This window comes from Anabrus simplex, chromosome 9 (assembly GCF_040414725.1).
Source record: "Anabrus simplex isolate iqAnaSimp1 chromosome 9, ASM4041472v1, whole genome shotgun sequence".
NCBI lineage: Eukaryota > Metazoa > Arthropoda > Insecta > Orthoptera > Tettigoniidae > Anabrus > Anabrus simplex.
Genome location: NC_090273.1, coordinates 124,063,982 through 124,090,680, shown reverse-complemented (window position 1 = coordinate 124,090,680; position 26,699 = coordinate 124,063,982). Strand labels below are relative to the sequence as shown.

Sequence of the window (26,699 nt, the reverse complement as noted above, 5' to 3'; positions counted from 1 at the left end):
ATGAAATCAATGAGGCCCTAAATGAAATTGCCACTAATGAAGAAACTATTCAATACAGGGTAAAATTCAGAAACTTAGTTCACAAAAAAACATTTTCTGTACAGTCCACCCGACTAAATACAGGATAGACGGAACAACGTAAAAAGGAACACAGCGAGAGGATGAAGAGGTATTGGGAAGAGAAGAAGGAACAAATCAAAAAACGTGCTAATAAGTTCAAACCGGCCCCTTAGTTGGCCATAATGAATAAAAATATCCGAAAAGGAAGCCTTCGCGTCACGGATTAGGAGAATTAAAACAGTATATTAGTTTACCGAGGACATCTACTCTACAGGGGATCACCATCCGTAATTATGAAGCTTTGATCATACCACCCAATCATCCAACCAGAGGCCTTATACGCTGCGGAATGCCTCGCGATGTATGATATGATGCAGAAACTGGAAGTCAAAGAAGGAAACTTTCTGAGGAAAAGCTTGGGCCCGACGAGCACATAAAAACAGAATACTACATACAGAAGATCAGAAGACTGCATAACCACGGACTACACACATACGTGGAAAAATGTATTGACGTGATTTGAGGGAGGAGGACTGAATTTTATGTTCCCAAGCCACGAATGAGCTCTGCGAGATTTTTTTTAAAAAATATCCTTTTCCGACTTTCTAGAAAAGAAAACAAACATGGCCTGGCTCCGTGAGGGGGAAAGGAGTCTTCAAGAAGTGGGGATTACATGTTGATTGCATGGCCGAAACCAACGGTGTGTTTGTGTTTGATGCTGATTTCGCCCCGGCGAGGATAGGAATTATGCCGGCTGCCGAGGCCTATCTTACTCCTCCGGGGCAATGATTAATGAATGACAGATGGAATAGAATGATATTGGAGAGTGTTTCTGGAATGAAACATGACAGGGAAAACCGGAGTACCCGGAGAAAAACCTGTCCTGCCTCCGCTTTGTCCAGTACAAAATTCATATGGAGAGACGGGGATTTGAATCACGGAACCCAGTGGTTAGAGGCCGGCGCGCTGTCGCATGAGCCAGGAAGGCTATAATAATAACAATATAATAATAATAATAATAATAATAATAATAATAATAATAATAATTGTACCGTGAGGCACACCTCAACTCCGCTCATTTTAAAGAAGCGCCTTAAGGAACGCTATCTCTCATTCTAAAATTGATACAACTAATGCACGGAGTTGGGAAGTTGACCAGAAGATGTCACCAGTGAATTATTGAGTAATGTGTTATTTTGAAGTTACCTGAACTGACTGGACTTATTTGTTTTGTTTCGGTTTACGTCAAAAAGTTTAAACTTTTCTCCTTAGATGTCATTACAAAAAAACTGAGGTAATGCACTTTGGTGCAAGGTAAAAGAAGTAATGATGTAAATTTTATTTTTGTGTTATTATGTTTTCTCAACTAAATTAACTTTAATTTATTTTGTTATTTCAAGATGTGCAACACTTCTTTCTCATTCCGCTAGTATTTTAATCTGGCCAATCAGGAATTTTCTGTAATTATTTTTTAACCAATCACACATTTCTTGTACCTTTTGAATTTGCCAATAAAAATGAGAGGGCGTGTCCAGACTTAGACCAGAACCCTCTCGAACTATCCCCTCGGGTATATAAGCTGCGGCCTTTCAGGCTACCTTGTCTATGGATTACCGAATTTCTGAGTGTGTGTGTGTGTGTGTTAAGGCAGGTGGCGAGGCGCCTCATTCTTCGCCAGGCAGTTCATCAACCCAGGTAATGGCTACCAGTCATATCTTCCTGTAGCTACCTCCGAGGGGAAGGCTCTAATTTGTGACTATGTAAACTCCTGTTTTCTGAAATGTAAACCTTCTTTCGGCCAATGTAAAATTTCATAAATACTTAAACTGTAAATCGGGGATAGAGAGTGCGTTACCCTCTCGAGTTCCCCTTCAATTTAATTTGAGGTGACTACGATTTTGAAACTTTTTATCTTTTCTGTAAAGTGTCACATTAACCTCCATTCTAGTCACCTCAGTAGCTTGGGATTAGCCTCTGCATCATCGGTCCGAGAGCCCAATTAGGTGTTTTATTTTCTAGGAGCGCAAGTGTACGCCTTCATTCATTTTGTGTTTGGGCCAGTTATTTAACCTGTTCTTCTTTCCAAGAAGGCCCAGTAGTTTGGGTAATAGATACTCCTGTGTACAAATTGTAAATGTTAGGTTGGGCCTAGAGAGGCCGGAAGGTGTTAGATTTTGTGTAATATTGGCTTGAGTAGGCTGTAAGAAATTGGGAGCGCAGTCTCCTTGGTTAATGTTGCAGAGCATGTAAGCTCTTTTCTGAGATTGTAAATTTCCTGTAATAGTGACGGGTGCCTCTGGAAGGCTATAGATTTGTAACTTTGGTGCAAAGTGCTCTTGAATTAGGAGATATCTGTCCTTGTCTAAATAATACCACATTTGCGAAATTGTAAATTTGTAAACTAGGGTCTTGAAGCCCAAAATTGTTAAATTCCCTATTCTGGGGTTTTCTATTTTAATATCCGAATTTGTCATTGTACCTGTAATCTTGTTATTTCACTAAGTGAAAAGTTGTTAAGTTTGTTTTTTGAAAATAAATATAACCTTATTTTTAAAGTTTAAGTTAATCTTTGATATAGTACTGTAGATAGACACATTCCACCCAGCAGCTTCTTTCACCTCTTTCTGCTCCACGGAAACTCCGTAATAATAATAATAATAATAATAATAATAATAATAATAATAATAATAATAATAATAATAATAATAATAATAATAATACCGAGCAAGTGTCTGTGCGGTTTGGGTCACGTACATATGCTCCCTTCCTTTCTTTCCTTTTCATCCCATCGTCGTCTAAACCTGTCTGAGTTGGTACAACGGTATTGTACTAGCGAAAGAAAATAAATACCAACATTCTGAAAAGCGAGTCATGTAGTTATTACTGGGAAATGATGGAACAGGTTGAACACATTTTCGATTTTTCCCTCCATAAGTTATCTCAAAACATAAAGCACAATATCTATTGTACCTGATAGGCTAAATATTTAAAATGGTGCACTATATAGCATGTTCTTCTCGCAGGCATGTTGTGTTGTGTTTTCCGGCTATTTAATCCTCGGTGTTCATCGTACCCAGACCTGCCGTGGGCGTGCGGGTAGAATAACATGGCGCTGGTCTAACACAACAACATATCGTATTCATAGTAGGAAACTTCAGGATCGCAATGGGGTGCAAATGGTAGCAGAGCGTGGTGAATTGCACAGCAGTCCTGTCTTCTGCCGCCCTCTTGGTCTGCTGATAACTTTCTGCTATCGTCAGACTATCCACAAGCTGGTGTATTCTCCGTTCGCTTATTCTCCTTTCGTTCATATTCTCGGGAGTCGAACAGCAAATACAATTTTCGAAGCCCCTACCCAAGTCAGTTTCTCCTTGTGTGGATGGAATTTAATAACTCTTCCTCCAGCTTTTTTCAATACCTCCTTATAGCGCATTATTTCCGCTTTCCAGATTTTCCTCCAGAATATTCATTTAGAGGAAGGAGAGGTAGGGACTGGAATAATGGAATGTTCAATAAATTTCCAATTTATTTGCAAACATTTAAGAAAATGTAAGCAAAACGACAGATAGGGAATCTGCTACCTGGGGCGACTGCCCTAAATGCAGATCAGTAGTGATTGACTGATTGCTTGAAATTCCTCTAAACGTATGCAGCTCTGGGAGGAAACAGAGAAGTGGGAAGAGAGAAATCACGCCCGTGGAAATAAGAAAATATCGTCGGCGTTTTGCCGGCACGTACCACAGAGAAGCAGTGAACGTCACGTGATCGGAAGTGTTGGAACTCATCAATTCGTTTACAAGGTGACGATGATTTTATTTTATCGGTCGATGTCGTCACGTCACAGATGGCACCGTCGTGTCTCGGAGATGTGTGATTCGGCCTTCCAACCCACGATCTCGGAATGTGGAGGCAGATTCTCTGCCATAGATTAACTAAGAGAGCTTAGCTGGAATATGCAAACGTTCTGTAGAGTCCCAGCTGAAAAATACACATCTCACAAATCTCTACATTATACGAAGGCTGTTTCGTTTTCGACCTCCGATAGGCTATAAAAAGGACACATTGACATAACAAAATTATTTTATCACTGAACATTCAGTAGTTTCATACTTATTTTTTTGACATAATCACCAAAATTGTTTAGACTTTTTTCGTGTCGTGACACCAGCTCTCCGATGCTCTCTGCAAAGAAGTCTGCCACCAGTGAGGTAATGCGCGTCTCGACATCCTCCTGCTCCATAAAGTCCACCAACAAGACACCTTTATGGTTCCAGAAAACGGCAACTAGTGTTTTCTTCTTCCTCAGTGTCAGTTTAAACTTTTTGGCTTGTTTGGAGAAGAAAGATGCGTCCACTGCTTAGACTGTTCTTTGATTTCTGGAGTGTCATACAGAACCCAAGTTTCGTCGCCAGTAACGATAGACTTCAAAAACTCTTCCTCCTCACCACGGTAACGCGTGAGAAACATTACAGCTGACGCCATTAGCTGAGTTTTGTGTTCGTCAATCGACATTGTTGGGATCCAACCTGAGCAAGGTTTGGTTTCCAGTATCCTAACTGTTGAGTCACAATTGTGTACATAGAAGACCTTGAAATATCTGGGATTTTGCAGAAAGTTCACTGATCGTAAAGCTCCATTTGTGGCGTACAAACGAAGACGTTTAGGAGGCTATAGTGACGCACATTACCTCACTAGCGGCAGACTTATTTGCAGAGGGCATCAGAAAGCTGGTGTCACGATACGACAAATGCCTAAAATAGTTTTCGAGATTATGGGGAAAATAAGTATGAAACTATTAAACTTTTAGTGATAAGATGATTTTGTTTTGTCATTTGTCTTTTTTATAGCCCATCAGAGTTTGAAAAATCAGCCCTCGTAGACGAGCAATTGGGCTTTAATCATGGCAGTTATTGTTTTCCTCATATTTTCACGGTGTTACCATTTTTATGGTTATATGTCCTGAAAAGCATGTTCGACTCGTTGGCTGAATTGTCAGCGCACTGGCCTTCGGTTCAGACGGTTCCGGGTTCAATTCCCGGCCGGGTCTGGGATTTTAATCGCTTCGTATTAATTCTTCTGGCTCGGGGACTGGGTATTTGTGTCTGTCTTAATTCTCTCCTCTTCATATTCACACAACACACTACACTACCAACCACCACAGAAACACGCAATCGTGATTACATCCCTCCATATAGGGTTGGTGGCAGGAAGGGCATCTGGCCATAAAACAGGGGCCAAATCCACATGTGTGACGCAGTTCGCACCTGCGACCCCACACGTGTGGGAAAAGCGGTAGAAAAAGAAGAAGAAGTGTCCTGGAAAGCATTTTACTCATAGCACATGAAGACAGCACGAGATGGTGATGTATTGGACAGGTACCACTCACAGGGCAATGGGACTGCAGTAGTGAGTCACGCTCCATGAACCGAAAGGATGTGACGAGGGACGAGGTAAGAAGTAATGGAATATCCTCCATACTCGCCGGACCTGTCTCCGTGCGATTTTGATCTCTTCCCCAAGGTGAGAGGACCATTGTGTGGGAGACGGTTTGAAACACGAGAAAACATTGCCAACGCTGTGAAACATGAGTTAGCAAAATTTATACATGGTGAGGCGACAGGTACCCGTCGTTGGCAACGTGTTGTGTACAATATAGGGGACTACTCTCTGAGCATAAACATTATGTAGCACAACGATTTCCTGGCTGACAATTTCGTCGCTTTGTATCCTACACGTGGTAAACCTATTCGAAATTATTTCCATATATTCCCCTGCACCTTACGCTCTGCACTCCCAACTATATATTTCTGTATGGGTATATTTTTCTGGTAGATCCCGCATACGTGCAAAAAAGTAGTTGCCACGACCCTCGTAATAAAATGAAATGGCTTCTGTCTGTCTGTCTGTCTGTCTGTCTGTCTGTCTGTCTGTCTGTCTATCTGTCTGTCTTCCAAAACAAAATCACATCTAAACCGCTTACCAGAATTTCGTGAAATTTTGCACAAGTATTCTCAGAGGTAACTGTCGTGTGACTAGCAATATTCTAATGACAAATATTGAAGTGATATTTTTGGTTTAGGTCACGTAGCTATCAGCTTGCATTCGGGAGGTAGTGAGTTCGAACCCCACTGTCGGCAGCCCTGAGCGTGGTTTTCTGTGGTTTCCCATTTTCACACCAGGCAAATGCTATGGCTGTACTTTAATTAAGGCCATGGTCGCTTCCTTCTGACTCCTAGTCTTTTCCTGTCCCATCGTATCAATAAGACCTATCTGTGTCGTGTTATGTAAAGCACTTTCGGATAAAAAAGAAGAAGAATATGTAATAAATGTGTTTCTCTATTGGGGTACTCCTCACTGTCCTCAGCAGAATAAGGATACTACTCCATTGCTATTCTGTAAGGGACCTCTGCTTACGTAAAACTTTATACGCATCTAATAGTTACGTTTTCCATGCGATCAGTATTCAGATCCTTCCATCATCAACTCAAATAACCTCTGCTATACCAAACTAGATGACCCGTTGAACTTCGTACAATCTAAAATGGATTTGATTTTAACTCTTCATAAGCGATTATTAATCCAAATCAACCTTCCAACTCCAATTAACTGAGATCGATAATATGAGCCGTCGAACTTCGTACCACCTAAAATGGATTTGATTGTAAATCTCCGTAAGCGATTATTAATCTTAATCAACCTTCCAACTACAATTTATTGAGCTCGATAATATTAGCCTATGTTGTACGGTTTGAGTTTTGTTTGGTTATTAAATGAAAGTCGTTTGTAATTGAAATTATTCAATTCTTTAATTTACATGTGAGATAAATGCAGTTAACATTCAATGCAAAGCTTTCTGGTAAACCACGTTTTTAGCTTAGTTTTCCGGCGCGTAAAGAAACAAAGATGATGGTTTTTCATCACGCAAACACGCAATATACAATTGCCCATGTGCGAAACACGGAAACTTCAAGTTAATTCCGCAAACTTGCAACGGCTGGCCTTATGATTTGTTGATGGTCGTCGCGAAGGCCATGTGCACGAGGAACTTGATAATCGCTGCTTCGATGACTTTGTCCATAAGCCTTTTCACAGTCAGTCTCGTTCCACTGCATAATCGAGGTTGATTAATGTTATGCAACATGATGATGACTGAACCTACTTTCAACTGCAAATTGTGTGTTGCTATTCCAGGTAATTACAGAGAACTCAAAAATTATGTGGGATAGTTGACTACCTCATCCTGATTGATAATTGTGTCAAACAATTGAAGGAAAACAACTGTCTCGGAATGAAATTTTGAATGGACGCGTAGAGATCATCGACATCTTTGTTTTGCGATGCCAGTATGGCTCGTTCTCTCAGCCAATAACGGTTTTTGTAGATCTTCACTACGTTGGGAAAAACACGCCAAATGAGTTCCTCCTTTGATTCGGTCAACTGACAGAAATCAATGGGCAATGCGGTCGATATGTCAACTGTGATATTCCCATTACAAATGTCCAACAATTGCTTCGAAAACACATCCGCAATTCGATATTGTTGCAAAAACATTCGCGTGTTAGTCATCAATTGGAGTGTCTTCACATGCCGGCACAAACTTTATGATTTAAAACACGCGTTTATTTCTACATCTACAGTTGACAGTGGAATAACTGAAAGAGTCTAACGAAAATCACCGGACAACGGAATCATGACTCCACAAAAAATGTTTTTATTGTCACAGAGATCTTTCAACGTTCTGTCCAGCGCCTCCAGTGACCTCTTGTGGGTCATTGTGCATTCGTCCCAAACTATCAATTTGCATATTATGTGGAATCTTCGCCATTGCACTGTTTTCGGCAATGCTGCAAGTTGTCGTCTCGTTGATTTGCATGTTCAGTTGCAATTTGAAGGCAGAATGTGCAGTTCATCCAACTTATAAGAAAGTTGCTGCTATTCCAAATGAAGCCAACGCTAGGGCCACTTCATTCTGCGATCGAATCATCGCCAAAAGCAGTGAAATTAGGAACGTTTTTCCAGTCTTTGCGGGAGCATCCAAGAAGTTAACTCCAACGGTACCATTGTTCACAGCTTTTATTAAAGAGTCGTACTCAGTCTTTTGTTGTTGATTCAATAGCGAAACATTTGTACGAACTGCTTCGGCTAATGCTTCGGCGTCATATTGTTGTTCTCTTTGTAACTCGTGGTTAAATGCATCGTGCATTGGACGATTGGGTGGTACCATGCCCAAATGCAACAACACTTTATTCGGCATCAACAAACACTTGTATTCTATCATGATCAATGTCTCATTGTGAATTTATGCAGTCATTTGTCGGATTTAAAGTTTGGCGACGCACACGATGCAAAACATCTTCAGACATGTCGTTCTTATATTTGACCCACAATTCATTGAGATTCAAAGGGAAACATGTGGATATGATAATCGCAAACAATGTGTGAATTTGATGTGGTTATGAAGATATGACGGAATCTTTGAGCGTATTGTCCCAATGGGAATCTTTCTCGGGCAACTGTGTTGGCACGCCTCACGGCAAGTCGCACACAGATGGCCATTAATAGTTCTCAGTTGTTGAAACGATGTCGGACCACGTCGCTTATTACGACGTATCGTATAAAACGGCGTATTTTACATACCTGCCAACTTTCCCGGTTTAGGAGGGAGACTCCCGATTTTCGGCAGCTTTTCCCGCCTGCCGATTATTCTATTATTTCTTCCGATTTTAGCTTATTTTTGTGGTGAACTTCCAACATTCGTTTTCAAATCCTGCCATTTCAGCTTTGCATGCCAGTGGCCGGAAATCCTTCGCTCATTGGTCGCTTCCAAATGAAATATTGAGATTTATTAATAGGAGAAATGCGCTCGAATGTGCGATAGGTATTGAAACTTTGTATATCTTGATGCTTATATCCATTGTCAATATCTTGTCCTCGCGTGCTATGTACGTGTTTGTTCACATCATTCTAGTCGATTCTAGTGACTAGTAGCTAGATTTGGAGTATTTTTTAGTAACTTAGTGACAGAATTTCAAGGATAGTGACTACTCTAGTGACTTTTCTAGAGATTTTAGGAGCTCTTTGGAGAAAATTCTGGCGAATTTTAATTTATTACTTGATAAAAATATCATTGCGCTTCGCATAAAAGAGCGGGCGCGTGATGCAATATACACTGACTGACAGTGACAATGCAACACCAAGGAGGAGTGGTTCGAAAGGGATGAAAGTTGGGGAAAAAACAGAGTCGGCACGGAAGAATAATTGATGTTTATTTCAAACCGATATGCAGGTTACACAATGCGCACGGCATCGACTCAGTAGGATGTAGGACCACCGCGAGCGGCGATGCACGCAGAAACACGTCGAGGTACAGAGTCAATAAGAGTGTGGATGGTGTCCTGAGGGATGGTTCTCCATTCTCTGTCAACCATTTGCCACAGTTGGTCGTCCGTACGAGGCTGGGGCAGAGTTTGCAAACGGCGTCCAATGAGATCCCACACGTGTTCGATTGGTGAGAGATCCGGAGAGTACGCTGGCCACGGAAGCATCTGTACACCTCGTAGAGCCTGTTGGGAGATGCGAGCAGTGTGTGGGCGGGCATTATCCTGCTGAAACAGAGCATTGGGCAGCCCCTGAAGGTACGGGAGTGCCACCGGCCGCAGCACATGCTGCACGTAGCGGTGGGCATTTAACGTGCCTTGAATACGCACTAGAGGTGACGTGGAATCATACGCAATAGCGCCCCAAACCATGATGCCGCGTTGTCTAGCGGTAGGGCGCTCCACAGTTACTGCCGGATTTGACCTTTCTCCACGCCGACGCCACACTCGTCTGCGGTGACTATCACTGACAGAACAGAAGCGTGACTCATCGGAGAACACGACGTTCCGCCATTCCCTCATCCAAGTCGCTCTAGCCCGGCACCATGCCAGGCGTGCACGTCTATGCTGTGGAGTCAATGGTAGTCTTCTGAGCGGACGCCGGGAGTGCAGGCCTCCTTCAACCAATCGACGGGAAATTGTTCTGGTCGATATTGGAACAGCCAGGGTGTCTTGCACATGCTGAAGAATGGCGGTTGACGTGGCGTGCGGGGCTGCCACCGCTTGGCGGCGGATGCGCCGATCCTCGCGTGCTGACGTCACTCGGGCTGCGCCTGGACCCCTCGCACGTGCCACATGTCCCTGCGCCAACCATCTTCGCCACAGGCGCTGCACCGTGGACACATCCCTATGGGTATCGGCTGCGATTTGACGAGGCGACCAACCTGCCCTTCTCAGCCCGATCACCATACCCCTCGTAAAGTCGTCTGTCTGCTGGAAATGCCTCCGTTGACGGCGGCCTGGCATTCTTAGCTATACACGTGCCCTGTGGCACACGACAACACGTTCTACAATGACTGTCGGCTGAGAAATCACGGTACGAAGTGGGCCATTCGCCAACGCCGTGTCCCATTTATCGTTCGCTACGTGCGCAGCACAGCGGCGCATTTCACATCATGAGCATACCTCAATGACGTCGGTCTACCCTGCAATTGGCATAAAGTTCTGACCATTCCTTCTTGGTGTTGCATTTGCTCTGTCAGTCAGTGTATTAATCTATGCATTTGCTAAGTAATGGCGTCTATGTGCATGACTGATTCCCACGTCTGGAGCATGCGTTCATACTATTTTTGCAAGGCTTATCAAAAATCGATCATCTCACTCACATACTTCCTGTGAGAGAATAGAGATGTGTAATTTTTAGCCTTGTTGCCTCGTATAACATCAGTCGGGTTTTGAGATAATAAGTGTTATAATATGTACCATAGTAATCCTGTATTGCACAAGACATGTAGAATAAGCAGTTTTGACCAATTGTATTTCGTGACTTTTCCTGAATTTTCCTGATTTTCATATCAAAATCTCCTGATTTTTGTTTTTTTAAAGTTTGCAGGTATGTTTGAAAACATTTTCGGAGAAATGTGTGGGCTATAACGTTTAACCCCATCCCATCGTCCGTATATACGCACGTTTCGTAAATATTGTTTTGAAAATATAATACGCTCTCAAATATACGCATAACATACGTCAAATTAATCGGGAAGAAATGTTCTACTCGTATAAACCGCTTAAACTTTAGCATAGTGTACAGTGCCGAAAGATTCGAGCGAAATCTAGAAGGCATTGCCTTGTGCGTCAGCTGACCACGTTGTTGGAGGGAAGTGAACGGTGTTGATGCCAATAGGCGTGCTGTAGAGGAATAATTTTTTGAAAAATTGTCTCTCAAAAAGTAAAGAAACTGCTGCGTATGGAGTGCAGCTAGCACCAAATCTGTAGTCAAAAGAAAAAATCTACTTTTATATGTTCAAAGTGCAAAAAGGGATTGCATCCTTTATGCTACCCTCTGCACAAACGTTAAAAGTTATTGGCACAAATATGTTTGTACATATATACTGTAAATATATCAACTATAAATAGTAAAGTATAATTTAAAAAAATAATATGTTATTTTCATGAACAGTGACATTTTTGTACGTTTCCTTATTATTTACTATTGTTATTTTGAACATATGAAATTTATGTGCCAAGAAATACAAAATGCTGGTTTATGTTTAATCTTCAATAACTATGTTATTTTTTGAAATAAACTTTTAAAATTCAGTGGTTTTGCTCATTTTTAAATGTTCCTCTAAGTGATATGGATGGTTGGATGTAAGCATTTTTTTCTATTTGAAATTTTAAACAAATATAAAAAAGTGAAAAACTTTCTGATTTGGTCAGTAGATTTTGGGAAATTATCTTTTTGCATAACTACTTACTTTTTTGCATTTAGTACCGTTTAGAGTATGTATTTACAAATAAAACATTTAAAAATATCAATTTGGACAATAAATAAGTGAAATAGGCATATTTTAGTAAAATACTACAATAAAGCAAGAAAAGGGCCTGGGATTTCTTGCACATACCCTGCCAAAATATCTGGGAGCGAAAGGGTTAATGTTCATTTTAATTTGTTACGCGTTTGGGGATTGCTGACAACAATAAGAAGCTGATTTTCACTCTCTTGTTTTCAGTAGATTTCGAATCAGTCTGCCTGTTAAATGGTCAAGGCAAGAGTCGCGGTGAAGATATCGCAAATGAAGGGGAATAATATTCGAGAAAACTCACACATAATATGGCGATTACCAATTGGGGAACAAACGTCTGCATCGCGAAGGGATTGCGTGTATCATACTCAGCAATTTCTGCAATTTGAAAATACAGAAAGAACATCTCATTTATTAGCCAAGACCGTGAATGACATTATTGATCAATTTGCATTGTTGCTATTTCTTTCCCCTTTATTTTATACTTTCCTGACATATTACTGCTGTACGTAGGTTAAACATTAGAAGACAAAAATCCTCTCAGTCCCACTCCACAAATACTGCATTGCAAATAAAGTACTTACTTCATTTATGTTGTAATGTTGAAAACATTAAAGCACTACAAAAACACGTAAAATTAAGCAACTTCCTCAATTGTGCCGAAAGTTAAAGGGCTAAAGGTTCCGGAAAGGTTTTAAATTGTGAGTGTTGGATAGTTCTATCAAACTAAGTGTGTACTCTGCCCGAAGGCAGGTCCGAACCTCCGCAAAGGTGTGCCTGAGCCGAAGTTTACGTACGGTAGGATGGTCAGTTCCTTTCCGCTCCTCCATTCCCTTATCCCCCACCAACAGCGCGTGGCAACCCATCGAAATATTGACCACGCCCAATGTTGCTTAACTTCGAAGATCTCACGGGATCCGGTGTTTCAACACGGCTACGGCCGTTGGCAATATCAAACTAAAGGAACACGTTTTTTGAAGTTTTAACTTAAGATATTACATTTTTACTAACTTTTTTTTATCGGTTTGTACGAATATTGCCTATAACGGCCATTCATTGGAGGTCCCTTCGGAGTCGTTATATCCGCTTTTGACTGTATATATAAAACACAAATCTGCAATGGAATTAAGTTTTTACTTCCACTTTAATTCTTTGAGGTGTATTATTAAACCGGAAATGTGAAAGCAATTTACATGAACAGCTGGAGAAAATATATGATCAGGATCAGCGTCCTGGAGTAATAGATTTATCAAACTTTACCGCTACACGTGTTTAACAGCGGCAATGCGGTCATTTTCTGTAGTGCAGTGCTTGTGATAAATAGGCCCATATCCTTTGGTGAGAACTTTTATGATGTAGTAGCTATTAATTAATCAAGCCTTAATGTATTCCTGGATGAAACTGAGGAACCACACTGCTATTCAGCTACGCCGTCTATTGAGGAACAAGGAAAGCATCATGGGAAGAATATCATGTACCGGCAGTAGATACAGTAGAGTGGAGTTGATCTGGCCGAAGGCCCCTGATGTGTTTTCTTCTTATTTCCCTGAGAAGACTTAAAGGGGAAGCTATCGTATCCATGAACATTCAACTTCGGAGCATGGGGCCCCTAGTTGAATCTAAATTGCTTTTGCTAACTTCTGCAAGTCTCCTCAGTTTCACCATTCCTGTCCGACCTTCCTTACTCAACTCTTGAACCATAGTGACCCCAGCAGCATTAGGTTCATGAGGCGTAGAGAGTGTCTGCCTAATGCCTTGCACGTGAACCATTTTTATGTATGTCGAGTGCTCAGCCCGGAGGCTGGTTTGGACCTCAAGAGCTCCGCCATCAGCCGTTATAGGAGGCATAGGCCTCACTGAAGAGGCGTACTAGGAAAATAAGGAGTGAGGTAGTTTCCCGTTGTTTTCCTCACTGAGTCAGAAGCCACAAATAGGAAAAGCCCTCTCAGTTTTAATTACGGCATTGATGGGTTGAAAGTTCCGTTTGGGGATCATTGTAAGTACTCAGCCATTATAGGAGGTCTAGGCCTCACTGAAGAGGCGTACTAGGAAAGCTCTTCATTGGGGTAATCATATAAATATGATTGCAAATAAAGGGTAGAGATCTCTGCACATGGTTAAGAGGTTATTTAGGGGCTGTAGTAAGGATGTAAAGGAGAGGTCATATAAGTCTCTGGTAAGACCCCAACTGGAGTATGGTTCCAGTGTATGGGACCCTCATCAGGATTATTTGATTCAAGAACTAGAAAAAATCCAAAGAAAAGCAGCTCAATTTGTTCTGGGTGATTTCTGACAAAAGAGTAGCGCTACAAAAATGTTGCAAAGTTTGGGTTTGGGAAGACTTGGGAGAAAGGAGATGAGCTGCTCGACTAAGCGGTATGTTCCGAGCTGTCAGTGGAGAGTGGCGTGGAATGACATTAGTAGACGAATCAGTTTGAGTGGTGTCTTTAAAAGTTGTTTTTTTGCAAGCTGCTTTACGTCGCGCACGGACACAGATAGGTCTTATGGCGACGATGGGATAGGAAAGGGCTAGGAGTGGGAAGGAAGCCCCAGCATTTGCCTGATGTGAAAATGGGAAACCACAGAAAACCATCTGCCTGCCGACAGTGGGGCTCGAACCAATTATCTCCCGAATACTGGATAGTGGCCGCACTTAAACGACTGCAGCTATTGAGCTCGGTGTCTTTAAAAGTAAGAAAGATCACAACATGAAGATAAAACTGGAATTTAAGAGGACAAATTAGGCTAAATATTCAATAGATATTCAATAAATTTCCAATTTCTTTGCAATAATTTAAGATAAGGCTAGGAAAACAACAGATAGGGAATCTGCCACCTGGTCGACTGCCCTAAATGTGGATCATTAGTGACTGATTGATTAATTGAGAAGTAGACATTACATATCAGTCTGCCAAGCCCACTGATATGCCCGCGCCAACCGACCGACCCTATGGGCAATATTTTCACACCATAGATAAGGGGGACTGGCTGCATAAGGAATGGCATTACTAGCATCGCTCACACTTCGGGCACTTTCATGTTGTCAAAGCCAAGGATGAGACTGGACAATGAAAGTAACAAATTTCTTCTGGTCCACACCAGAAGACATAGTGCACTGTAAACACTAGGTCTTGCCAGCAAAGGCATGTGAACTGTTTATAGGTCCAATTTTTTTTCGGAAACCTATTTTTTTCAGTGTCTACAGAAGGGTCTAGTTTGTAGTAAAAGAAAAGTATTGCCAGAAAACACAATGTCAGGTTTCAGAAATAAATGTAGAAAATAAGTGGTCAGCATCGTACTCACCATCCTTTTAAGACGACATTCAATTGGTAACAGTCAATCCGAATCTTTTTTTTTTTTTTTTTTGCTATTTGCTTTACGTCGCACCGACACAGATAGGTCTTATGGCGACGATGGGATAGGAAAGGGCTAGGAAGTGGAAGGAAGCGGCCGTGGCCTTAATTAAGGTACAGCCCCAGCATTTGCCTGGTGTGAAAATGGGAAACCACGGAAAACCATCTTCAGGTCTGCCGACAGTGGGGCTCGAACCCACTATCTCCCGATTACTGGATACTGGCCGCACTTAAGCGACTGCAGCTATCGAGCTCGGTGAATCCGAATCAGCTGCCTGTTCATCCCTAAGTGAGTCATAGAATGCAATGAAATTATTTTGAGTCATTAAATTTAATTTCTCGTCCGATTTATTGGCTGAATGATCAGCGTCGAGGCCTTCAGTTATGAGGGTCCCCGAGTTCGATTCAAGAACTCATGAACTTGCGCTGAACTGCGGAGGGAATGGTGGTTCACGCCAGACTTTGCGTAAGAAGAAAGTTTGCATCAACGCCCCACTTATTGATAGCTGAACTAATTTTACTGAAGAAAAAGAATAGGTTTCTGAAAGAAGTAAAATTTAACAAGCCTTATTTAAGATGTTCTGTCGTTAAACAGGTTATTGTGAATTATTTTCTATTGCTGTAATGAATCTGACGCCTATATTGATATCACTCCACCTACAGACGCGCTTTTGTAAGAAGAATGGGGCGGTGGCGTGATAGCAATGACATCGACATCTCTTCAAGTTGGACCGAGCGAGTTAGCCGTGCGGTTTGGAGTGCGCAGCTGCGAGCTTGCATTCGGGAGATAGTGGGTTCGAACCCCACTGTCGGCAGCCCTGAAATGGTTTCCCGTTTTCACGCCAAACAAACGCTGGACCTGTGCATTAATTAAGGTCACGGCCACTTCCTTCCCGCTCCTAGCCCTTTCCTATCCTATCGCCGCCATAAGACCTGTGTCGGTGCAAGGTAAAGGAAATTGAAGAAAATAATCACACCAAGACGGTCGCTGTTTCAAACCCAGTAAACGGACGTGGGATTTTTAAAATATACATTTTTGTTTTATTTATTTGTCTACGTTTTCGTTTGTTATATATATATATATATATATGTTCAAATGGCGTTATATGGTTTATTCTTGTTGTTATTCATGTAAAGCGCGTGGGGTACCGTAGTAACAGCAACGGTTTTTTGACACGAGTGAAGCCTGATTGTCACATGGCCCTGTACTTTATTATGTACTAGTGCTTGTAACAAAGGGGCGTGATGCTGAGTTGAACCATCACTGGTTTCACACCAAGGTGGATACGGTATAAACAGCGGCTAAATGAGGTGTACATTTTGAAACGAAGAGTCACGTCTCTGCGGTTTGGATTCCACGTTATACTCTTTTGCTATTTGCTTTACGTCGTACTGACTCAGACGTGTGTAATGGCGACTGTGGAATAGGACAAGGCTAGAGCGACCGTAGCGCGAAATCTCCTGCAGGACAGCGGACGCGATGGTAGGATTCTAATCCAGTATCTCCCAAATCCTTGCTGAGAATCATACGGCTCATACCACGCAGTTATATCACTCACTGAAAATGAAAACCTAGAACCTGTTTTCCAGTCACTCGACCGGGTAAGCGATGGAATGAATGAAGCCCCATTTTGCAGCGAGGATAGGAATTGTGCCAGCTGCCAAAGCCTGTCGCACTCCTCTGGGGCAATGATTAATTATTGACAGATGAAATGAAATGAAATTGGATAATGTTGCTGGAATGAAAGATGACAGGGAAAACCGGAGTACCCGGAGATAAACCTGTCCCACGCCCGCTTTGTCCAGCACAAATCTTACATGGAGTGACCGGTATTTGAACCACGGAACCCAGCAGTGAGAGGCCAACGCGCTGCCGCCTGAGTCACAGAGGCTTCTATATCACTCACTACAAACTTAGATAAGTAAAGAAATATGGAGAAATATTCTATCTCACCATCATTTAGCCATATAATTACTTTACCATTAGGGTTCAGCAGATCAGATCTGCAATTAACGTGAAATGTGTGTGTGTGTGTGTGGGGGGGGGATACTGGATCATTAAGTTTATTTCAAGTTAAAACATAAGTTCGTGGTTGTGGATTTTCGCGAAAGACATTACAGCACTTTTACGAGACTTTCTCGCGGATTAGAAGGAAACATCGGGGTTGTGCCTAAAGATATGAGGATATGTGACGTGTATGTTTTCAAATTAGGAGGTGGTGATTATTGCTTTTAGAGGAAGCAAAACTGCGAAATATTTCTGTCTTAACACTAAAGAGAAGGAAAATGGAAGAGAACAGACACTTCGAAAACTGAAGATACTGGCAAAAGAAAGGCAAGGGCCACGAAGGGTGTGAAAATTGAAGACTTCCTAGACCTTACAAACCTATTACCGCCGGGTCAGAAGAAAGCAAGGGTTGACCGAGGGAAGTCTCATAGAACAGTTTGGCCTGACACAAGTAAGTGGAAGAAATTTCACACTGAGGTAGGACTACGTGTTCCTCCCTGGGGTACACTCAGTTGCCTGTTACAATTGGCAGAGGACATTGTGGACAAATTCTACCGCCCCCACCCATAAGGTCTGAAAGCTGATTCGAGGCCCAATCAACCTACAGTACATGAGAAGCTATCTGACGGTGAGATGCAGGCTCCGGTCTGCAAATCCATGAATAGCGGCTGAGAGGATTCATCGTGCTGACTACTCGTCATCTCGTAATCTGGAGCCCTTTGGACTCAGCAGCGGTCGCTTGGTAGACCAAGGCTTCACGGGGTTTGGTTTAAAAAATCGAATGATTAGAATGGGTTCTTAACCTTATCTGTCCTTATGGTTTGTCTTTCCATGACTCTCATTGATTGAATTCTATTTTTACGCAACCTTCTGTCAACCTTCGGTAAATTTCTTTCCATACGGTATAGTAAATTATTCCTTTTTGATTAAGAATTCATCCTCCCGTACGTGGGTGTAGGAGGTTCTGGCTCAACGTCACGCGAGACATTTTTCTGTAAATCATGTTCTGTCTATAATTTTCTCGATTTTCAAGATATTGCAATGAAAGTGGTGCCGATTGCAAGCTGAAGGTTTTACTGTTAGAATGGCTTGAGTGGAATTAAATTCGGACCATTGGATCTCAAACTAAAAGAAGCCGAATTTTCAAATACACTTTTTCGAATAATCTCAATTGGACTTGAAAGTAAGAGAGCTAGATTTTGATGTTATATATCGTTGAAAAGGGTAAGGAACGACAAATAAGACAATATGCATACCATTTATTTTGTTTACTTTTATAAAATGTTATTAAGTACATTCATGTACATCAATTTAATGTTTCAGATGCCACTTTATTGTAAAACATTTATCTACTTTCTGAAATTCTATTTTTTCAGTTACGATGAATTCTTATCTTAAACGTTTGCAGCTATGACCTAAGTACATGGTGTCCCGAATTTTTCAAATTTTTAAAGTTATAAAATCTACGATATTGATAATTTATAGTGGAGAATCATAAGTCACAGCCCATCGTTTAATCAATGTAGGAACTTTAAATGAATTAAGATGTGAAATTAACCTTTATTAGAGACCTAGAACGAAAGTATCGGGTAATTAATCGTGGGTGTTAAATTACTTGAGCCGTATCTCAGCCGATGCTGACAGCTGGTGGAGACTAATGTGTCCCTGACCGCGAATGGATGTCGACCGCAACTCAACGCTGCCATCATGCCCACTGCACAGGACGCTTAATTTATACATTTATATAGGGTGTCAACGAAATTCGGCGTCAGAAGGGACAGAATAATTACTGTAGTATTATTGTCAGAATGTTTCCACTCTATTAATTCTAACGCTTTCGTTTCGAAAGGACTGTGTATATAAAGTCATACTTCTGGACATGAGGAGTATATTGTTTTGAATGTCTCTTATGTTTAGCCATGATTGAAACTTGAAAGTTATAAGCTCTTCATCATATAATTACGAAATATTTGTCACTAATTATTATTAATTTCATAAGCATACTATCAAAATATCAAATGAATTGCTTGTGTATTTTCTGAGTTATTGAATATTTTATAAAATTAACTGCTGCATTACAAAAAGAAGTTCTTTGTGCAATAAATTTTCATAATATTCCGTTAGTATTTCCCCTTGGATTCATCGCCCATGTCAATTTATAATTTGGGTATGGCTTGTTGGTGCAATAATTATTATTCCCATTTTGGCTTAAATATTTTGAATGTAAATTTTCCCATTCAAATAAGATAGCTACCTTTTACGAAAATCAAACTCTTTGGCCTCATTAGGAAGCAAAATTAGCGTTTGCGGTCACGTACCTGATAGCTTGCATTCGGGAGATAGTGGGTTCGAACCCAGCTGTCGGTAGCCCTGAGGATGATTTTCCGTGGTTTCCCCATTTTTACACCAGGAAAATGTTGGGATTGTACCCTACTGTAATTAAGGCCACGGCCGCTTCCTTCCCATTCACAGGCCTTTGCTGTCCCATCGTCGGCATAAGACCTATCTGTGTCGGTGCGACGTAAAGCATATTGTAACCAAAATAATAATGATGATAATAACAACACACATCTTCATTATGTACTGTAATACATTTCAGCGTTCAGTCTGCAAGTCTTCGTGAATTTACTAAACGCCTCCACAATCCTTTATTTGTAACGAATTATTTGGATTCGTTTAGTTCTATACCTCTTATTTTAAAATCATTAGAAATTGAGTCTAACAATTATCGAACCCGGGACCCCTGTGACCAAAGGCCACCATTTAGCCATGGAGCCGGACACAGAATGTACTTATCGTTCCAGTATAGTGGAGAGTGATATTCCTCACAGCAAGTTCTTGAGGTTACTGCAATTTACTGCTACTGTCATTCTACCTTCACTTCCGGTTTTACAGCAAAATAAACATAAAAAATATTAACTGCTAATTTCACTGATTTTTTCTGAATCGTATGTCTCCATTTGATTAAACAATACTATATTTTGAATTAGCGTTTCCAACAGACCAAACAAATTGTCAGTTATGTTAACAAAGTCTACAACGGAAAATATGGCTTTCTTAAAAATGAAAGAAAAAAGAAAAAAGACCGTCCCAGCTTTTGACAGTTCAGCTGTGAATTATAACACATTGCATAGACCTAACATTGTTTTATGTTTCAGAGGCTGCAATCAATTGAGTTGCTTGACTGCTGCCTTTCCATCCGAATGGCCGAGATTTGAATCTCTGTTGGTCTCAGACTGAGACGTTCACTAAAAAAACAAAAACAAATACTTTTTATTAGGATGGAATAAAACGCTGACCGAAACCCAATATCAGCCTGTTTGACTCCACTGACCCAAGAAAGCCTGGAATATGCTGCTGCTGTCAGTTTTATATTAGCCCCATATGTTTCTCTAATAACTTATGATAAGTTGAACTGATTTCAGTAATATTTGACAACGAGACCATCTTTTGCCATTCTTTGATGAATGCAGTATGCAGAATTTTTGTATCTCTCTCTTGGAACAGGCCAGAGCAAAATGTAGCTTCCACCGAAGTCTCGGTCTCATCAATGACTGTGACAATATGGAAGCTGCTGGAGTATGAGAAGTGTTGATTAACGACATTTGGAGCACAACTGGTGCATCCAAGTGTAATGAAAGGTGTTGGTCATAGGATAAGTCATGTTGCAATAGCACCTTCTGGTCCAGTGAGGAAAGCAGTGGCAAACTATTTCACTCCTCATGTGACCTAGTATGCCTCATTTTACCGTTACCACAGATTTTTTGCGGTTTCCATATAGCCTCATAACATTTGGTGGTGCTATTCGAGGATCCAACCAGCCTCCGGGCTTGTGTCGTAACAGACAGCTAACAGTGGGTTCTATGATATACTGTAGTATTAGATATGAAGTCAGTTCATAAAACTGCGTCCCGAGAAACAGTAACAATCAAGACGACTGGTGAGCAACTTTCTGTGATTCAATTATTTCTTATCCTGTCGTTACAAACCAGTCGTTGAGAAATGTAGTACAATTATCTGGTATTATACGCACGAATTATTGATGTTGTTTACGAACATGGTTCAATAAATAAGGTACTAAGATTTACTGTTGGGTAAATACAAGGAACTCCTCCATACACGTATAAAACTTAGTGTTACGAATAAAATAACGTATGCTTTATTGATGTTTAGTACGACCCAGTTAACACACACACACACACACACACACACACACACACACACACACACACACACACACACACACACACACACATTGATACCTCATAATGACAACAGGTCATTAATTTATAGCTATTTACGAAGTCTCTAGTCCTCTCAGCAGGTCTCCTGGCGGTCTTTACCTGGAACGGAGATCCTTCCCAATTTTGATTGTCAGCCCTCTCTTTTCAGTTCGCTACACACGCATCAGTCTCTTCGCTCAAGAGTTTCCTGTAGTAGGGTTCGAACACGCAGCACGACGACTGATCACTTGGCTCGAATCAGTACAAGGCCGACAATTCACACAATCACACGCCTGCTGTACATTCGGCTCAACTCCAGACAAGTCCGATAACTCGTACAAACACACGACTGCTGAATACACGGCTCGACTGCAGGCAAGTCCGATAACTAACACAATCACACGACTGCTCTACACTCGGCTCGACTCCAGACGAGGCCAATAACTCACACAATCACAGGACTACTGTGCACTTGGCTGACTCCAGGCAAGTCCGATAACTCACACAATCACACAACTGTTCTATACTCGGCTCGACTCCGGACAAGGCCAGTAACTCACACAATCACAGAACTCCTCTACACTCTGCTCAACTCCAGACAAATCCGATCTATTGCAACACAATTAATTCATAGTCAATGTGACTGCTTCATACGCTGAAATACTCAACAGACATCACTTGTACCACTCGGCAATAACACAGCACAAGGGACAGTAATAACACTTTACATCACTCTCTGACACATTTCTCTAACACAGTCAACAACGGCAGCGGTGCTAATAAGCACTCCTCTTCAACAGTTTACCACGTCGACACTCACTCTGGTGAGACACTCAGAACTCACATGTTTGTGATGAGCCGCCTCTAAACACGGTATAACAATAAGATAGGTCAAACTTTCGAGTCACATTCCTCACACACACAAAAAGAAGAAAACATTTTGATATGGATATGAGCCGGAATCCGCAGATGACGACTTCAGTCTGTTTATCTCGCTACGACACACTGACACACCGGTATTCACTTTGTTATGAGTAGTTTTCTGGCACTGCACTTCAGAGTTATTACTATAGGGGCAGTATGGCTCCGATGTTTCCTGCAATGAATACTTAGGCTCTCAGTCTGTGTAATAAGGCCGCCAGTACCGGCTACGTCTAAAGTACTGTAACGTGCCAGTCGCCATAAAAAGTGTCTATGTCGGTGCGACGTAAAGCCACTAGCAAATGAAAAAAAAAAGAAAGTAATTAAAATGTTAAGCTAATTATTTTGAACATTACACTTGTAAGCATTGTTCACTTTCAGCTTTTGTCCCTTAATTAGGATGAAGTCAATATTTGTTAGTCGTACTCCCATCCTGAAGACTACAAATTCGTTTCTTCTATATTTAATGAGATCCATTTCATTTTCCCCTGCCCAGTGTGACTTGTATTCTTTCTATAATAATAATACTAATAATCGTGTGACCTCAGAGGCACATAGCTTATTATTACCTGCTTGGTTATAGATGAAAATGCATTTTGACCACAGCATATGAAATTATATTTTTAAGTAATAAGTGACTGGATGTAAAGGTTTCCTCTTTGAAGTTATCAAATTAGTCCTTTCAGTATTATTCGTGCACAAAACGAAAGAAGACTGAGCTCTCATTGTGTTTGTCATATTATTTATTCCGTGTCATGTCACTATCTTTCTCTACACGATTCCATTATTTGAAATTAATGGATTGTCTTTCGTTACCCCATTTCACTCAGTATCCAAGGGTAAATATAAATATTTCCACTTATTTCTGGTAATACGTTTAGCTTCCTCTTCCATTCATAGCCAGTCCTTGCTGTGAAATTCATAGATGCCTATTTGCACGACGAAATGCCAAGCAACCTGTAATTTCACTTGGGAGCACGCCAGCGCCGCTCCAATTGACGATACACTTACATCTGAATGTTCCCCACGCATATTACAAACTTTGTACGCTCCCCTGAGTTTTGCTAGAGTTGCGCTCATTCAGTTATCATATATTCAAAGGAATTTCGATTTAAAGTAGATAGACGTGCCGTCATAATTATTTGTAAAGCCAGCGTTACTTGCGCTAAGTTGCGTTTTAACATCATTTGATAACTCTCCCCAAAGAAAAAATAAACTAAGTCGGAAACTAAAAAGCAATTACGAATTAAGACCTGCATTCACAATTTTCGAGGAAACGATTAGTATTTATGGTTACTTTCATGGAACGCAAGGAAATAAAAAATTAGGTGAGACTTAATTATTTTTTGAAACTTTATACCTTTCTGAGGGGCTGCCTGGCAGAGGCAGTAAAGGCGTGCTCGGTTCACCCGGAAGGACGCCGCCAGGAAGTCGAAAATTTAAGATACGAGATTTCCACTTCCGGAAGTGCATATGGCTCTGAGATTCACTCAGCCTACACCAAAAAATTAGTACCAGGTTAATTCCTGGGAGCAAAGGCGGCCGGGCGTTGAGCTGACCACTCTACCCCATCACGTGCCGAGGTTACGGGTAGTGGAAGCCTTTAACGTCCACCCGTCCAAGGACCTTCATGGCTTGTACGGAGATGACTTTGCTTTGGTTTGTTTTGCCTACCTGACCAATCTTATTGAAATTCTCAGCATGAATTAAACACATGCATACGGAATGACATGCAGATTTTTGGTTTTGGTCTGCCATTGATTTCTTTTCCTTCTACTTCTACTTCATCACTTCTTTCTGCTTCTTGGCGTCGAGTCTTCCAGCCAATTTTAATACTCATTTCTCTCTCGTGCCAGTTGCCTTAAATCGTCCCGGTCTATTTCTAAGTACTTCTCATTTTCACTGACCATCTGACCGTACTGCATCCATGGAAGTCGCTTTCTTCTGGTTCCCTAACGTGTAGCTTCAAACATCTGTTTAGTTTTCCTTTCAGCATCCATACGGACCAGGTAGCCAAAACATTTAAGTGACCTCTAATTGTTGTCATCCACTGCAGACGTCATTTCAAGGCCTTCTCTTACAAATATGTCCTGAATTGTCTCACTTGAAGTCTTGTTGACAACTCGACGTAGGCATTTCACTTGTGAGCTTACTACGCTGTTGTCAAGAACGCTGCGCTAGCCTGTTGGATATGCGTGTGGCACATCTTGCATTGAATGTTATTACAATTTATTTGCTGAACATAACAGGCTTCCGCCCAAATACATGTTCCCATTCAAACCAAATAAAAAAATAATTCTAAATCTAATATGTGGGCACTCACACGGGCGGGAGACCGAACCACATGTAAGCGCCACCCCTATAACTCTAAATATCTTAACTTAATCTTGTGACCCCTCATACAGGCGGTAACCAATCCACATGAGAGGTGCCACACCTATAGCTACTGACCGGGCGTGCTGTTCCACCCTGGTGAGGAAAATAGGTACCACCCTCCCTGGAACAACACGTCCGGACCCCTTTACAGTTGACAAAGATCCTCACTATTCCGCTTAGCGGCAGGGGGGCAGGCGCCCAGTTCCACATGTATCCTGCCCCTCTCTCTTCTTTCTCAACCTCTGTCTATTAACACTCGTGAACCACACGAGGGATAGGATCGCCCTATCCCTCCCTCTTATGACGTTCCCTCCTCACTTCCTTACAAACAACAATAAAAATGGAATAAATTAAAAAACAATGTAATAAATAAAAAATAAAAATGTATATACTAAGTCTACTGTCTGATCACTCACATGGGCGGAAAAGCCAAGCCTCATGTGAGCGCCATCCCTATAACTAACTTACTTTAAGCTCCTAGCTTATTAAATGACACCTCACACAGGCGGATGACCAGACCACATGTGAGGTGCGACTCCTAAAACTAATGCCCGTCCGTGCTGTCCCCTCTTGGTGAGGCACAACATCATGGCCCTTCATTTGCATTGAATGTGGATGTGATGTAAGTCAGTGTCATTTGTCGGTTACCACCAATAATTCTATCCAGATGCCGGTAATCGCGATAATTAAGCATCCGTGGTCGGCCACTGTGTTATTTACTATGGGTGGTATTACCATCAATGACAAACACGCACTTGACACTGTCGATCGAGGAATGCTGAAATGTCTGTGCAGCTTCGACAATGGAATGTTCCATTCATCTCGCCCCCACTAGAGTGTCCCGTTTAAACGGACATCATTCTCGTCGGCTTGCCACGACCAGCACAAAGCGTGTTTACATTTATTCTCGAGATGTCACATCACACCTCGGCACTTTCAAGACATGACGGTACGGTGGTGCCACCGACTATGACCTTTAAATACTGCTATTTCATGACTTTAGCAGTCTTACTAATGAAACATCCTTATACAGTTGTGTAGTTATCTCGTATAAGCGTTGCAAAGTTTTCTTACTAATAAACATGGTATACACGTTATATGACTATACTGTACGTATACACATGTTCCAAGCCGTAGGAATCTTTCCTGCAGTTCACTGGCGCATTTCTTCACGTTCATCGCTTTTGTGATTGCTTTTGCTGGTGATCTAGGAGCAAAATGCTCAAGAAGCCACGTGGTAACATGAATAGAGTAGAGTAGAATAGAATGCTGGAAAAAATAAGAGCAGAACAGTAATACACATATTTCAGTGGTATCTTATTCTCACTAGTAATACTATTGTCACTGTTAAGACGATACTTCCGAGATAAAAATCGATGTTTTGGTCATTTTGGAGAATTTGTTATGACTGAAATTGAAATTATTGAGTTTCGTTTTTCTTGTCAAGAAGTTATTCCGCTGAATTCAAACAATTCATCACTATAATAATGGTTTGTTTGCCAATTGTAATTTTACATTTAAATCCCATTTCCACCCCCCCCCCCCCATAAGATTCTGCCAAATGTAACCACATTTGTATGTTGTATGTATCACAGCTATATTAAGAAACCTGCGTATGGAAATTTTGAATGCAAATTTTTTCAAGTAGTAGGGATTTTAAGTCCAAAATTTTAGAATGTTAAAATTATAAAAACTTTAGTACGATATATCTCCTTATATAAACTACGTACAAACAAATCGATACGTAGTGCTTTTGAGAGAAGTATTATCTACCTAATTACGAATTTACATTAATATGTTAATAAAATTTCATGAAAAATGGAATTAAATTTTTTTAAAAGTATTTTGGAAAACTATTAATTGTATTTGAAAGAAAAATTTGTGATATATCTACTTTTATGTAGGTGATATTCCTA

At 41.1% G+C, this 26,699-nt stretch overlaps 1 protein-coding gene across 1 annotated transcript in view; it reads right to left on the bottom strand.

The window, feature by feature from the left end:
- LOC136880901 (uncharacterized) overlaps positions 1-26,699 on the bottom strand; it is a 497,467-nt gene that overhangs the window by 377,675 nt on the left and 93,093 nt on the right. The window lies entirely within an intron of this gene.